Source organism: Pholcus phalangioides, unplaced genomic scaffold (genome assembly GCF_987345545.1).
Source record: "Pholcus phalangioides strain wild (caught in Gottingen) unplaced genomic scaffold, Ppha-v1.0 ptg000014l_1, whole genome shotgun sequence".
NCBI classification, from domain to species: Eukaryota; Metazoa; Arthropoda; class Arachnida; order Araneae; family Pholcidae; genus Pholcus; species Pholcus phalangioides.
In genome coordinates, this window is record NW_028301607.1 from 9532501 (window position 1) to 9548735 (window position 16235).

Here is a 16235-nt window from a genome sequence, read left to right on the forward strand (position 1 = left end):
GTCTGCGATGAGAAACCTTTCTTAAAAAATAATTAGTGCTTTCATATCTTTTTGGATGCTAATTACTGGGAAAATAATTAAGAAATTCCATCACGTCTAGTTTTTGAAATAGAATGAAAATTAAATTTTAATAGGCAGCATAGTATGCGTAGGCAGTATAAAAGCCACATTGAAACTGTGCGCTATAAGCAACTACAGTAAATCATTGCCAAAGATAATTCAGTGATTTTAGGGGACTGTTCCGGATCTCCGTCATAGTGGTTCTACTTTTTAAGAAAAAGTGAATTTCAATGGTAATGCATGTTATAGAAGATAATGAGGCAACACTTCCTTCACAATTCATACAGAACTAAACATATATTATATAATCCAAGGTGCTCTTAAGACGGCCCTGCTTACGTGATAGGAAAAAAATGGATTGCAGTTTTGCAATCAGCACTGTGATAACAACATGAAAATCAGTTATCAAAAGTGAAAAAAGCTTTCAAAAACTGCTTTTGTGTAGACCCGTGTAATCGGTTATCTAGCCCTGACAGCCCCTCTAGTGTAGTTCCCTGCATGCAGATATTTCAGTGGACCTCGATCTTCAAATACCTGAAGGTGGGGGGCGCATTTGTAATTTTTTTCGCTGGAGATCGGGGCACTATTGTCCTAATTTATTGCCGAATAACTTTTTTTCTTTATATTACTATGAAAGACCGATTTCAAAGTCATTATCGTAGGCCAATGTGAACCTGACGAGTGACCATGGGCACTGAGGAATCGAAAAAAAAAAGTTTTTAGAGGGTCACAAAATACGGGGTGATTATAAAAAAACTATCCCGACATATGGGCCCCTAACTATCATACCATTCACAGAAACTGAATGAAATTTTGGCATAAGGTATTTTGAGGTATGCGCTCAAGAATGATATGGAAAACAACAGTGTCACTCTAACAGTTACGGTTACAGTGAGAAAATTTCGAAAATATCAAATGGCAACACCAAGTTTTTTGTATTGGAATGCGATCTCCATACTGAAAAACACTAAATAGTGTTGAAATGGCACCTGTAGCACGAAAATCCCCGGAGCTAGGCAAGGAAAAAGGACTTTGCCGTGCACCAGAGCATTAATGTTCGTTTCATTCGTCACACCTTCGTTTCTTCGGCTGAGATCCCAGCCTGATTAGTCCTCCACAAGGTCATGTGGAGAAACACAATAAAATGCTTTATTTTATGCTGCTTCTCTGTCCTTATTGGTTGTCCTCACTTTTAGCCTATCTACCGCCGGTGATTTTCATGCTACAGTTGCCGTTCGAACGCTATTTAGGGTTTTTCACAATGGAGATCACATTCCAATACAAAAAACTTGGTGTTGCCATTTGATATTTTCGAAATTTTCTCACTGTAACCGTAACTGTTAGAGTGACACTGTTGTTTTCCATATCATTCTTGAGCGCATACATCAAAATACCTTATGCCAAAATTTCATTCAGTTTCTGTGAATGGTATGATAGTTAGGGGCCCATATGTCGGGATAGTTTTTTTATAATCACCCTGTACTTAGAGCTCGCTCATAGCCCACTAAAAAATTATGAATGTCTAGTCGGCCGTGGCTCGCTCCTGCACATGTGTCTTTTCAAGCATTTTCTGCATCATATTTTCAAGCGACGATGCAGTCAGGAACAACTGCATTTACGCAATAGCGTGAGTTTAATGGCGGGATTTAAAAATTTAATGTTACGATAAAATATGAACATTTCTTTTTTCACAATATACTAATTATTAAACTATATGAGCCATAATATTAATATTGTTAATTATTTTAACATATTTGTAATGAATTGAACGTAAAAAAATTCTTTGACCATATATATTTCATATATTTTAGCGTCAATTAATACAAAATTTGATGGCTACTATTTATACACAAAAGATGCCGCTGTCACATGTAGCATATCCTCAGTCAATCTTAAAAATGTGGATTTAGTGTCTCATAAATTCGTAGGTACTTTCATAGGTAAGCGGAACCTTCCATTCGGAATCCTGGTTGTATCGCGCTCAATGTTTTCTGATGGGTTGTTTCCATAGAGTGTATATAATTGCTTCGTTTGTTGAATAAATAGAAGATGGCTCTCTGACACGACCCAGCCTCCCAGGAGGTGAAGAGAGGAAATGGTCTTGCACAACAGCTCTGAGCGTGAGCGGTCGTCAATCTAGAGCAGTGGTGGCCAACTTCTTTCTGTTCGCGGGCCAACATAATGGTCAGCTATAGCGTCGCGGGCCGTATCAGTGGTGCAACGTCGGTGTATTAAGAAGTGTTTGTAAGCAGTTTGTTAATCAAGAAATCTGCTGTTGGAACCGATAGTTCAAATAATGATCACAAATATAATTTTTTAATGGTATTTTTATCTTGCTGCGGGCAGCACAAATCACTTCACGCGGGCCAGCTATTGCCCACCCCTGATCTAGAGTATGCGTTCGAGGACAACAGGTCATTTTCAGCAGCACCCCCCCTCCCCCCTCCCAATGTTTTAATCACGTTGGCGCCTCTGAACACATTAAAAATTCATAAAAATTGAAGTAATTGATTTGAATGCAATTTGTGGAAAAAGAATGTGGAGATATATATATTTTTTTTAATAGAAAAACATTAGTTCAAACTCTGTCTATAGATGGCGCTCCTCGAAAATAGGTAAAGGATACCTCAAAAACTTTGATAAATTCGAAAAAGTTTCTCGCAAAAATTCTCAAGACGTGCTGCATCAACTATTAAAATCCATTCATATCTAGCTTGGGAAAACAGCGAAGAAAAATTCAACATCACCGCAAAACGTCGTTAATAACGGAACAATAAATTATAATTATGATCATCATAATAGTATTATGTCATCCATTAATAGTTGGGTCGCGGTGGTAACCCAGGTCGATAAGACACTCGCCTAAAGTATCAAAGGATGTTTAGAGGTGTCGCGAGTTCAATACCCGGTTCGTCCTTCTCAGAGAACTTTCCTGACACAGGGGTACAACGGAAACGGCAACGTGACCGATGAAAAAAAAAGTGTTAACGTAGGGAGTCCCCCATCGAGGGGCTAGCGCACCAACCTCTCGATGAGTATAAAAAGACAAGCCAGCCGTTCGGAATCGGCAATAAATTGTAGATCCAGGTCTAACTAGGCCCTCGTGTGCAGAAAATGACCGTGGTGAGACAAAAATTATCATTAATAGTTGTGACTATTCGATATTTACACCTCGAACAGAAACATTTTTTCATCCATTACGAACTTCTTATTATGAAATTTCTCCAATTCCGGAATTAAGAATTTCTCCAATACTGGAATGAATTCTGATTTTTTTCTCTATGCGGCAATTTTTTGTTATTATAGGTTTCTCTAACGCCACGTCAGCAGTATTCTAACATGTTACTTCAATTCAAATATTATACAGGGTGTCCTGTAAGTGCTAATGCGGCCTTTATCTCATCAACCGTCCGTCGTATTGAGGTATGATTCCAGTTTAAAAAAAAAAATGCTCAAAATGCGTTCAAAAATTACCCTGCACCAGTTTTGAGAGTGAAAATCACAGTGTGTGGCTAAATAATAAAAAAAAACCTAAAATTTTTATACGGTCCCCTTGTCCTCTAACTTCTAATTAGAAAGTTGTTGCTTTGTATCTACTGATGCCAACAGAAAAAAAAAAATCTGTTTCTAAGTGAAATGTTCACTGAGATACTTCGATTCAAAATTCGAAGGAAAGTTGGGGAAGAACAGCAAAAACTAATCGACAACGCTTCTTTCCCTCATTTACGCTCTCCTTTCTCAACTTTTCTCCGATTTTTGAATTCAAATATCTCTCTCTCTCTCTGAATATTGCTCTTAGAAACTTGGATTATTTTTTTCGTTGATCTCAGGAGAGGCAGGACAACTATTTCTAATCGGAAGTTAGAGGAGGACAAGGGGGAAACCATTTAAAAACTTTGACTTATTTTATTCCGTCACACACTGTATTTCCACTCCTAAAACTGGTACAAGGTAATTTTTGAACACATTTTGACCATTTTCTAAATTGAAACCATATCTCTACGACGGACGGTTGGTGAGATAAAGGCCGCATTAGCACTCACAGGGCACCCTGTATATATATGATGATGGGATATCACGTGAAAATCCATGCTAAGTCTTTTTCGCGATTCTGTCCATATCCATAACACAAACATGTAATTTTTTTATCCATTTCCCTTCCTTGAAATCCCTTCAATCATATAACCTGCACCCTGCCGTTAAAAAGCAGGATGTTTCTTGTTCAAAACAGTTTTTAAGAATATGCGACGTATGTCAAGGCGAGTAAAGATTTTTGAGACCACGTTTTGCACAAAACGCACCAGTGTGCAACGTTTCAACTCCGACATTTCGCCCTCGACGTTTCGCCCCTGAAATTTTGTCCCCGGACAGGGCGGAGTAAGTGGTTGGGGGTGATCATATAAGTGACCAAGTGAGTGAGTTCAAGGTGAAAAGTCAGGGGTGGTCAATCAGCCACTCGATTAGTTACTCACCCACTCACCTGGTTGCTCATCAACTCACTTGATCTCTCATACGATCGCTTAGCCCCGAACGGGGTGAAATGTCAAGAGCAAAACGTACGGGAACGAAATGTATATATCAATGTATGATGATGACGAAACATGTTAGGAGCGAGATGTCAGGGCAGTGCCATCTTAACACATGAGCTCAGCCGAGCACGGCCCGGGAGGCCTCAAGTGCAGAGGGGGCCTCATAAAAATGAGATCCGGTTCAAATTTTGGAGAGTAAGCATGGTTATTGGTAGGCAGTCATTTTAGGCAGGCTGGAGAGCCTCAGAAAAACCCACTTTGCCCGGCGGCCCATGATGCTCTTAAGACTGTCTTGTGTCAGGGACGAAGTTTCCATTAACCAGGGCAGGCATGCCAGTATTAAAGAGGAAAGATAAGCCATATTCATTCGAAAAAATATATCAACGATGTGATGACCATGACCAGAAGAGAAAAAACCGGCAAATGTGTTTCACGAATGCTAATAACGATGAGGAAGGTCACCGCGGATGCTTTTTCGGAACGACACACGCGTGCTGCGTCTTTATGAGAAAATTCTAGAAGACGCATCTACAACATCAACGCCAAGTGCTGAGAGTGAAGATTTGGGAGCGCATGTTTCTCTTTATGTTGTTTTCAGCACGCACAAAAAGAACATTACGCATCTCTCACAAGGACGCCACACATCACATCATTGCAATTACGTAATCACTGGGAAAGAGAGTATGTAGACATTTTGACAAGTAGACGAGAACAATGGCCAAGGTGAAATAATGACCGTCACTCATAATGATATAATATTAGCAGACATTTCAAAGGAAGACCTTTTCTCCTCATTGATGCTTCAAATGCTACAAATCACTTTCTTTAATGTCTTTCTTTCTCTGTTTTGTAACTTCTCCTACTATTATTATGAACTTATTACATGTAACTGTTTTATGTCAAATAACTGACTGAAGATGGCCAAAAAAAGTGCATCAAAAAGAGTCACGTGTCCCAAATTGTCGTCGTTTAATGTGTCTTGTGTTGTTTGCAATTCAACACTTCATTTTGGACTATATATATATAGTGTGTGTGTATATATATATATACTAGGGGGGCTCTGCCCCCCTGCCGCCTTTGGCGGCCAACCCCCCCCCCACTTCTCTCCCGGACATATCTTGTTTATTTCGTCCCACTTCATCAGCGTGCTATGGAAAAGGGGAAAGGGACGTGTGAAAGCACCAGCCTACTGAAGAAGCGAATTTTAATGAAAATAATAATAAAGCAACAAAAAACAAATGAGATTCTTCAAGTATCCCCAGAAAACTTCCCCATGGGGGTCCCCAGATTCAATTCGCTGAATTTCAGTGGGGCCCCACACTGGATATATCTTGGGCTACCGATGTGTTGCAAATTTTACAATGTTAAACCACAAAAATCAATGAGATACATTCAGGGGCACCGAATTACAACCTGCCAACATTTCCATGAAGCCCTGACCTGCAAGCTTGTCGGACACCCCCCCAGTGAGAATTTTTCATTTTTATCAATTTTACAACGAATAAAATCCAGGGCCCCACATCCAGTAGCGGGGACACAATACGCAGATTTTTAGTGGGGCCCCAGACTGGCTATATCTCGGGTTTCGGCTGTGGCAAATTCTACAACAGAAAAGAATGAGATTCATCCAGGGCCCCCCGACTTGGAAGCTTGTCGGTCATCCCCCGGTGCGAGTGCCATGAAAAATTTTCATTTGTATTCGTTTTACCAACGAATAAAATCCAGGGCCCCAAAATGAAACCTGTAAACATGGGGCCCCCGACTTGGAAGCTTGTCGGTCATCCCCCGGTGCGAGTGCCATGAAAAATTTTCATTTGTATTCGTTTTACGAACGAATAAAATCCAGGGCCCCCAAAAAATTACCCGGGACACCAATTCGCATACTTTTGGTGGGGCCCCAGACTGGCTTTATCTCGGGCTTCCGCTGTTGCAAATTCTACAACAGAAAAGAATGAGATTCATCCAGGGCCCCCAAAATGAAACCTGTAAACATGGGCCCCGACTTGGAAGCTTGTCGGTCATCCCCCGGAGCGAGTGCCATGAAAAATTTTCATTTGTATTCGTTTTACCAACGAATAAAATCCAGGGCCCCCAACCAATTACCCGGGAGACCAATTCGCATACTTTTGGTGGGGCCCCAGACTGGCTTTATCTCGGGCTTCGGCTGTTGCAAATTCTACAACAGAAAAGAATGAGATTCATCCAGGGCCCCCAAAATCAAACCTGTAAACATGGGGCCCCCCGACTTGGAAGCTTGTCGGTCATCCCCCGGTGCGAGTGCCATGAAAAATTTTCATTTGTATTCGTTTTACCAACGAATAAAATCCAGGGCCCCAAAATGAAACCTGTAAACATGGGGCCCCCGACTTGGAAGCTTGTCGGTCATCCCCCGGTGCGAGTGCCATGAAAAATTTTCATTTGTATTCGTTTTACGAACGAATAAAATCCAGGGCCCCCAAAAAATTACCCGGGACACCAATTCGCATACTTTTGGTGGGGCCCCAGACTGGCTTTATCTCGGGCTTCCGCTGTTGCAAATTCTACAACAGAAAAGAATGAGATTCATCCAGGGCCCCCAAAATGAAACCTGTAAACATGGGCCCCGACTTGGAAGCTTGTCGGTCATCCCCCGGAGCGAGTGCCATGAAAAATTTTCATTTGTATTCGTTTTACCAACGAATAAAATCCAGGGCCCCCAACCAATTACCCGGGAGACCAATTCGCATACTTTTGGTGGGGCCCCAGACTGGCTTTATCTCGGGCTTCGGCTGTTGCAAATTCTACAACAGAAAAGAATGAGATTCATCCAGGGCCCCCAAAATCAAACCTGTAAACATGGGGCCCCCCGACTTGGAAGCTTGTCGGTCATCCCCCGGTGCGAGTGCCATGAAAAATTTTCATTTGTATTCGTTTTACCAACGAATAAAATCCAGGGCCCCAAAATGAAACCTGTAAACATGGGGCCCCCGACTTGGAAGCTTGTCGGTCATCCCCCGGTGCGAGTGCCATGAAAAATTTTCATTTGTATTCGTTTTACGAACGAATAAAATCCAGGGCCCCCAAAAAATTACCCGGGACACCAATTCGCATACTTTTGGTGGGGCCCCAGACTGGCTTTATCTCGGGCTTCCGCTGTTGCAAATTCTACAACAGAAAAGAATGAGATTCATCCAGGGCCCCCAAAATGAAACCTGTAAACATGGGGCCCCCGACTTGGAAGCTTGTCGGTCATCCCCCGGTGCGAGTGCTATGAAAAATTTTCATTTGTATTCGTTTTACCAACGAATAAAATCCAGGACCCCCCAACCAATTACCCGGGACACCAATTCGCTTACTTTTGGTGGGGCCCCAGACTGGATATATCTTTTGCTTCCGCTATCGAAATTTTTCAACGTTAAAGCGGCAAGAAAACAATGAGATCCATCAAGGGCCCCTGGAAATGAAAACTTTTTACTTATACGTGAAATCTTCCCCGGGTACCCCGACCCTGTGTTGGGAGCACTGCTGTTGTGTGTGTATATTATACATATATATACCTCTCGGCATGGACCTCCCCCCCCCCTCCACAAAGGAAGGGCTGACAGGGGCCACAACGATTCTTATCACTTTTTGATTTTTCACACTATAAATTAATCACAGAGGGGCCCCTGAAAAGCTGGTTTGGGGGCTCGAAATCTAAATTCCAGCCTAAGGGCTCTGCTGTAGGATGTAGGAGCCTCTTGGTACATGCACATAACATGGTCCCGATGGGTCAAATGGGTCCCGATATGTGAATATCGACCCAATATCGATATATGATATCATATCGATATATGAATGTGAATATCGATATATGAATCGAACCCACTTCCGTAACAGACTTCCGTCACTCGGTTGCTTAGCAACAGGCCCTTTTCGAGTTTGTTTGTGATTTTATATTATAGAATAGATTTACAGACCCATTAAGTGACCCGCGGCATATTTACAGATCACTTGAGTGACCCCGCGGCATAATTTCAGAGCACTTGAGTGGCCCCGGAACATTTGCGGTGACCTCCGTCCGATCTGCAGTTTCACATCACTTAAGTGACCAGCGGTGCTGTTTCACATCACTTGAGTAGTTCGTGAAACATTCCCAGACCACTTGAGTGACCGGCGGCATAATTACAGAGCATTCGATTACTTAAATAAACGGGGGGGGGTGCAGTTTCACATTACCAACGGTGCAGTTTTTCATCACTTATGTGGTTCGCGGCACATTCCCAGATCACTTAAGTTACCCACGACATGGTTGTAGATCGCCCAAGGTATTTGCGACCGGCTTGCGGATCGCTCAGTGACACGCGACACGTTTTCAAACCAATGAAATGGGCCCCGCACTCTCAAACGTTGAGCATAAACGGAAGGGCATAAGCTAAGTGCGCTGGGCATAAGTGGATATAGGCTCTTCGACCGAGGGAGGCAGTTGTATAGTAAACGAAAAAGGCGGATTTTTTCGAACTTCATCCTCCCTCCTATGCTAATGATACAATTTTTGGGGGGAACGGGAGAGAAAAAGGTGCCCCCCCCCTTCACCTGGAAAGAAACTTCCATTGTCTTCACAATAAGAGGAGACAGTTCAGTCAAGCTTACCGCGATCCACGTTACAAGACCCGGACTACTTACCGGCGAGAGATCCGGGACAGCTCAACAAGTGTCATTACAACATCCAATCTCCGATCGGATCGGCGTTCAGATTAGTTCCCGGCGCCCCGGATGCGGGGATCGTCACTGGGAGGGGGCGGATTCAAGATTATATCATCAAATGTGTACTTACGGAAATTATTAACGAGAGATTACCAATTACTTTCAATTTTTAAATTTTCAATTTCGATGTGATTATGGTCGTCGTTGTACACAAGTTTGATTTATAAATGAACGCCAGATGCATCCATCTCTTGGGAACTCCTTCAAATCTGCAAAAGATGTAAGGCGGGATGTATCTGGTCTCATATCCGCCCCCTGTAACCTCCTATGGTCTCGGCCGCCCAAATGCTCTCTCCTCTCCGGTCTGGGGGGGGGGGCGATAAGACCAATCGGACTCCGAGGAACCCTCGTATGGCAAATCATATTCACCAGGGATTCGCCAGGCCGGGGGAAAGTAACTCATACGATCGCTAGGGTGCAATGGTACCAAAACAATCAGAGGCTTAAGAAACACTGATGTATCGCATAGGCGAAATTTTGTATGACCAGTTACTTTTACATAAAGAAACGTCCTCTCCACTTGTCAATGCAAGATTCATCGAAAGACTGGTTATTTGTGGAGATGAAGATTACAAGGAAGAATCTGCATCTCCACAAATAACCAGTCTTTCGATGAATCTTGCAGTTACTTTTATACTTTTAGCCTCTGGTAGCTCTAAAACTGGGGTCTTCAGCCTTTCAGACATTGCGGGCCAAAAAGAAATTCCACGAAGCCCGAACATGTCACACACTGCGGTATCTGGATTCACACAATAGCGTCTTAATAAACGGGTGGACCCACGACCTCCTATATAACCTATAATCGGTTATCTAGGTCAGTGGTTCTCAACCTGGGGCCATATGGGCCCCCTTGCGGTCTTGGGATATTCTAGGGGAGCCACGGGAGAAAATCAGAAGAAAGGTGATCCATGACGAGGGGCTGAAGGGAGTCATGGAGAGAGCTCACAGCTTCAAAAGTGAAACATGGTTGAAAAATATTACTACTTTCAGAATCCATCAGATCCGTCCATAGAACCAGGAACATCCTAACCCTTGGGTCTATGTGGGCATGACCGGGGTCTTCATGTCTATAATGGAGGGAGGGGGACTGCACTATATGGGATCTGGTACTATTATTTTCATACGTAAGCTGTTACTTCCAGCTATGTATGGAGGGCCGCCAGAGCAACGGTTGTGTTAGGAGAGTCGATTTATCGTGTAGGTTCGCTGGATCGCCCCGTATTTTACATAGACCGTTTTTTACTGAGATGATAATCAACCATTTGAATCCGTGCCTACCCAGGATTCCAGAGATTGATCTGATTTATTAAAATTAAATTCGTAATTAAAAAAAAATAGAAAGTATCTCACTCTTGGATGAGGGTAGAGGGGACCCTGGATAGGACAGGGGGGGGGGTGGCACGAGAAAAAAATGTGATCCATAGGGGCCATGAGCTGAAAAAGGTTAAGAAACACAGGTGGTCGTGGTGGACCTAGGGATCCGAGTCAAACGGGGGGGGGGGGGTGGAGGTACATTATTTTAGAATTTTACTTCTACCCTGAGATTATTTTTCGATTGAATCTGAATTTACATTAATTCTGGAAATATTTCTTTCAATGGTAATGAAATCATTTCCCCTCATTAATTCCAAAGTTGTTCTTTTCCCTAATTCTAAAATTATTCTTTACAAAAAATTTTAAAATTCTTTTTAACAATTCTAAAATTATCTCTCTATTCAATAATTCTGAAATTACTATATTTCTCATTAATTCTGAATTTTTTTCATATTACAGTAGGACCTCTCGATAACGGACACTCACGGTACCAAAACGTTTGTCCGCTAAAGGCGAGTGTCTGCTATTGTGGAGGCAGAATATAAAGTAGAACCTCGTTTATGGCTTCGGTCGCAATTGGTGCCTGTGCGTGAAAGTGATATCGTTTGGATATAAAGAAAGTTTGAGTAAATTTCAATACATTCACCACTTTTGCCTGTGATTATGCATAATTAAAAACAAAGAAAGTTGGAAAGTCTCTGATAAAGATATAGAAAAATATTTGTAACCTTTCTTCTCTTCATTAAACCAATTAACTATTCTTACCCGCACTACACATTTTGCAATAAAAATTAAATTAACTTAAAATAAGTTTGAAGAAGATAAAAACATTCGTAACAACATCATCAGTCTTGTAATATTGGCTTTCATCACATGTATCAACAAACACAGCCAACATGACCATTGGGAATAAGCTACCTGGACGATAGTTATGTTCAGTTAATCAAGTAATTAATTGACGGATTATCATATTTACCAATACGAGCTTGGGATTATGCATATAATCACCGTTGAATATGATAAATTCTCGATTTATGAACAAAAATTCACGAATTAGAGTTTGGAAGAAAAAATTGTGTTTGCCTGATTTTACATTTTACTGCCCGGTATCGGGAGTGTCCGCTAACGGGGAGTGAAATATATTAAAGCCCTATTCCACGGGACCGGGGATCAGAAAAGTATCCGTTAACGGGAGGTGTCCGTTAAGGAACGTTCCACTGTGATTCTGTGAAATTATTTCTCACACTTCCGAAATGTTGCCAGAAAGTAAATTTGAAATCAATTCTTTCACCGATTCTGTAGTACATTTTATCACATTAGCCTTTTTCCTTCGGCATTTCCACAAATTCCGTGGCAATGCAAAATTTTTCGTCGGCGGGCCACGTCAAAAAGCTTCGAGAGCCACTTACTAGTGTCCCGCGGGCAATGTGTCGAAGATCCCTGGTCTACAGAGAAAATTTGGGGGGTCGAGGCGGGTAAACGAGTGAAGAAATCGTAATAAAAAAATTATTCCGTAATATCCAATGAAAAATCCACAAAACGTTACGTCACGGGTTGTGGTTTACGCGGCTATAGCTTCCATGATAGAAACTTTCCCGATTATGTGCTGTAACGTACACCTGGGAAAAACACTAACAAAGAAAAGTGCCATTGAAATAGGTCACGATTTCGTGCATTTTCCTACCTATAAACTCGGTTTTATGGGCACGTTGTGTGAGCGTATGCTCGAGATAATCGGGATTAACACATTTTTCCGCTACAACGATTACGATATTAATTCAATCTATCAAATAAAACCACATTCGAGGAAAAAAACCGAGAATGTTTTCGGTTCCAACTGCATACGTATGGGCCGTTTTATTCCCGATGCCTTCAGTCAAAACAATAAACATGAAGAAAAACGTGTCGATTCGAACTGTAGAGATCATATGAAGCATGTATCATATGTAATTTACGCCTCCCATTTACGGTTACGGTTCGATGGAAAGTTCATCAACCGCCTGCAACCAGAGGTCGCTGACATTTAAATTGAATTTAACATCGGAAAAATACGTTCTTGTGAGAGAAGAGAGATCTTTCTTGGGATAATAGACATAGATTACTCCCCGCCAAATAACTCGCAGTAAGAGCCGAAATCAACAACAATGGCTGTTCGCAGGGCCGCAACTAGGAGGGGGGGGGGGAGCCGGCGGGTCTTGTGCCCCGGCGCTGACGGAAGGGTGCGCCGAATGCACCCTTTAACTGCTTCTTCTACATTAGATGGGACGCAAAAATGCGTTCTTGCCCCGGCTGCCAAAGTATCTAGTTGCGGCCCTGGCTGTTCGATATTGCACAGACTAGATATCAAAGATGTATTGTGTTGGTCTCCATCAGAATATTTTCGATGTTTTCATATTCTTAACTGAAACCCGTTACTCACTTTTCTTTGCGTCGTTTTGAGACTCTTACGCGTATATTGCCCTGTATAATCTCCTGCAACTACTAAACCATACATGCACCTCGTTCATATTCCTCTACGGAACTTCTAACGAATTGTTACGTGTCGGAACGTACGTGTGCGTGTAGTGAACCTGAATTGAAGTTTGTTTCTGTGTTAGGCTTGTTATTTACAGTGCTGTCATCTGCCATCAGCTTTTCTAACTACGAGTGAAGAGTATAGTATAGTCGCAGTTTTTGAAGTAATGCTGACCACGAGTCTTTTGGATCAGGACTGGTCCCAGGTGTTGGCCATAGATTGAAGAAGTCCCTTGTCTGTCTGTAGAAATATCGTGATACTTTTTCATATCCTGTAAGTAGTTTGCAAGGAGATTCGCTTTGAGAATCAGCCATTCCGAAGTCATAGTATATATGACCGTATAGATTTCAAAGTCATATACCTGTGGAATAGCTATTTGTAGCCAGTTTCTGGGTACAGCAGATTGCGCTCTAATTCGACTATAAGTCCCACGGCGATAGATCCTGTGTCTCCAGTATAGTAGCCTGCGAGTTCTAGTCCGGTATGTTGTTAGAGTCCGCCTGGTCAAGGGCAAAGGCGTACGCAGGATCGTCCGTGGTTTGAGCCTTTCCTTTGAAGGAGTAAGTAAGTCTAAATAAAAAGCAGGAGGAAATTTGTGTGTGGCAATAAGAGCTGATTCAAACGCTGAAACCCTATCATTTGCAATTTACTTGTGCGATCACTTCCCAACAGAAAAGCCGTGTAACTCCGTGATTTTACATTTTTATTTATTTTCTATTTTTTTGGTCTGTTTAGGCCCACAAAATGGTGGTCGGAATTAGCTGAGGCCCCATTTTCTATTTAAAAAAAAAAACATTTTTCCTCCTCTTGATGTCTCGCCTTGCCGTGGCGGGGAGGCTTGCGTGCACCAGTGGCCGTTCGACCTGTGTTCCGGTCATGTACTAAATGGCCGAATACAGGTCGAACGGTAGGTGCCAGACTAAGTAGACATCGAATCATGCCTCAGAATATACGAATACTGGGGGAAGAAACCAGCGATAGGGCAACGTTCAAGTATTACGTCAGCAATTTTCAACCTAACCCCCTCAAACCTAATTTTGTAAAAATAAACTAAAAGCGGCGCATTTACAGATAGCTTAGGTGACCCATGACACAATTCCAGAGCATTTAGGCGACCCGTGGCACATTTTCAGATCACTCAAGTAGGCCTGTGACACATTCACAGATCACTTAAGTTACTCGAGACACAGTTCTAGCACACTTAAGCGATCCGCGGCCCATTTAGAAATCCCTTTAGTGACAGTTGGCACAGTTTTAGAGCCCTTAAGCGACACCCAGTGCCGCTCTACATCACTCACGTTACTCCCCCCCCCGGCACATTCCCAGATTACTTAAGTGATCCGCGGTATAATTACGGATCGCTTGAATGGTGCGTGGCACAGTTCGAGAGTACTTAAGCTGTCCAAACATATTTCTAGATCACTTGAAGGATCTACGAAACATTTAGAGATCACAAAAGCGGCTCTATAGGAGACTTATCAATAGGGAGATTGTCAGTTCAGGATGCCATTAAGAATATTTCATATTTTTATAAAGGGTGGTTGATGACGTAAGCATCATCCAAACCCCCCCCCCCACCCTTATCATCATAAGTCGGAAACTCTCCCCCCCCCATCGATGCTTACGTAATACTTTAATGACCCCTATTAAAATCATAAAATTGTGTATCAAAAAGCTGTGCATCGCACAGAAACACTTGTGATTTAAACAAGAATATTCAGAAAATAAGCAGTTGCTTATAATCGCACATGTGTGAAATGCTCGTATAAGATTAATTTAATCTTAACAGCGTTATGAGCTCTCTGGTTGGAGTATTCAGGCATCAGAGATAAGAACCTATAGAAAGCAGTACGAGACTCGTTTTTCTCGGTGATGGCTTTTCGTTTAGAAGTCCCGTAGTATATGAACCGAGCCATCACACGGTTAGTTAGTTAGTACGAGACTCGTTTGAGAAGTAGGTTCATATTGCATAGGGCCTATTTTTATTAATTGCTTGTTTTTATCAATACAATATATATATACAGAAACAATCTTCACGTTAGGTTCACAACATGTACACGCAACGCAGATTCTAGCATATACGAGTTCATTAGAAATTCCGTAGAGGATTGTGTACGAGATGCATGCACGGTTAAGTAAAATTGCACATGCAATACCCGTACTGGTGCGCATATATATATATATATATATATATATATATATATATAGAGGTGCCGGAACCTAGGGGCTGAGACCATTCGACCACACCCGCTCAATAAATTTTGTAAAGTGGCTGAGCCCCCAAATAATTTCTGAAAAAAGAATGCAATGCACCTTCCTCCTCCTACGTACGCGCTTGGGCCGTCTTAAGAGCATCACGGGGTCTAGGCCAAGTGATTTCACTGAGGCCCTACCTGTTAAATTATTGAAAAATTCAACTACTTCTCATTTTTCTGAGGTCCCTCTTCTCTTGAGGCCCCCCGGGAGGGCCATGCGTTAAGACGGCACTGACCCTAGCTTGAACTCGTAAAATATGTATTTCCACTGATTAATTTAAATTGTTGGTGCTGCCATCTAGTTTCAAAATTGGAGATGGCTGGAGCCCGGAAGTTTAGGCACTAAAAAAAGGCATAATTTTTGGAAGGAAGAAAAAATAACTAAACACAAAGGTATTAAGGGTCCAAAAACTAGCTGAAAAATCGGTTGCACTTAATACGTCTATTGTTTTAATTATAGTTAATAATAACTGCATTATATAATCCAAATTAAATTGATTTCAAGTCCAAAATAAAATTTTACTAGGCTCTCAAGAATAGGCCAATTCTAGGGCCGCCATTATCAGACGCGGAGTCGGTAGAGAAAATAATCTGTGGGGCCTCTTCTCGATTTGCGAATAATTCTCGTTTATTTGTTGTATTATTTGGAATAATCATTATCATTTCTATAGTTGAAACATGGCTATGTTGTTCTCTTTTAGTAAAAATAAAAAAAATATTTTTCACATTACCACGTGTGCGGGATTCCTTCGAGCGCGGGGCCTGGTGTGGTCGCATCTGTCACACACCCCTAAGGGCGACTCTTGGCAGTTTGATCGAATACTAAATATGCATGTT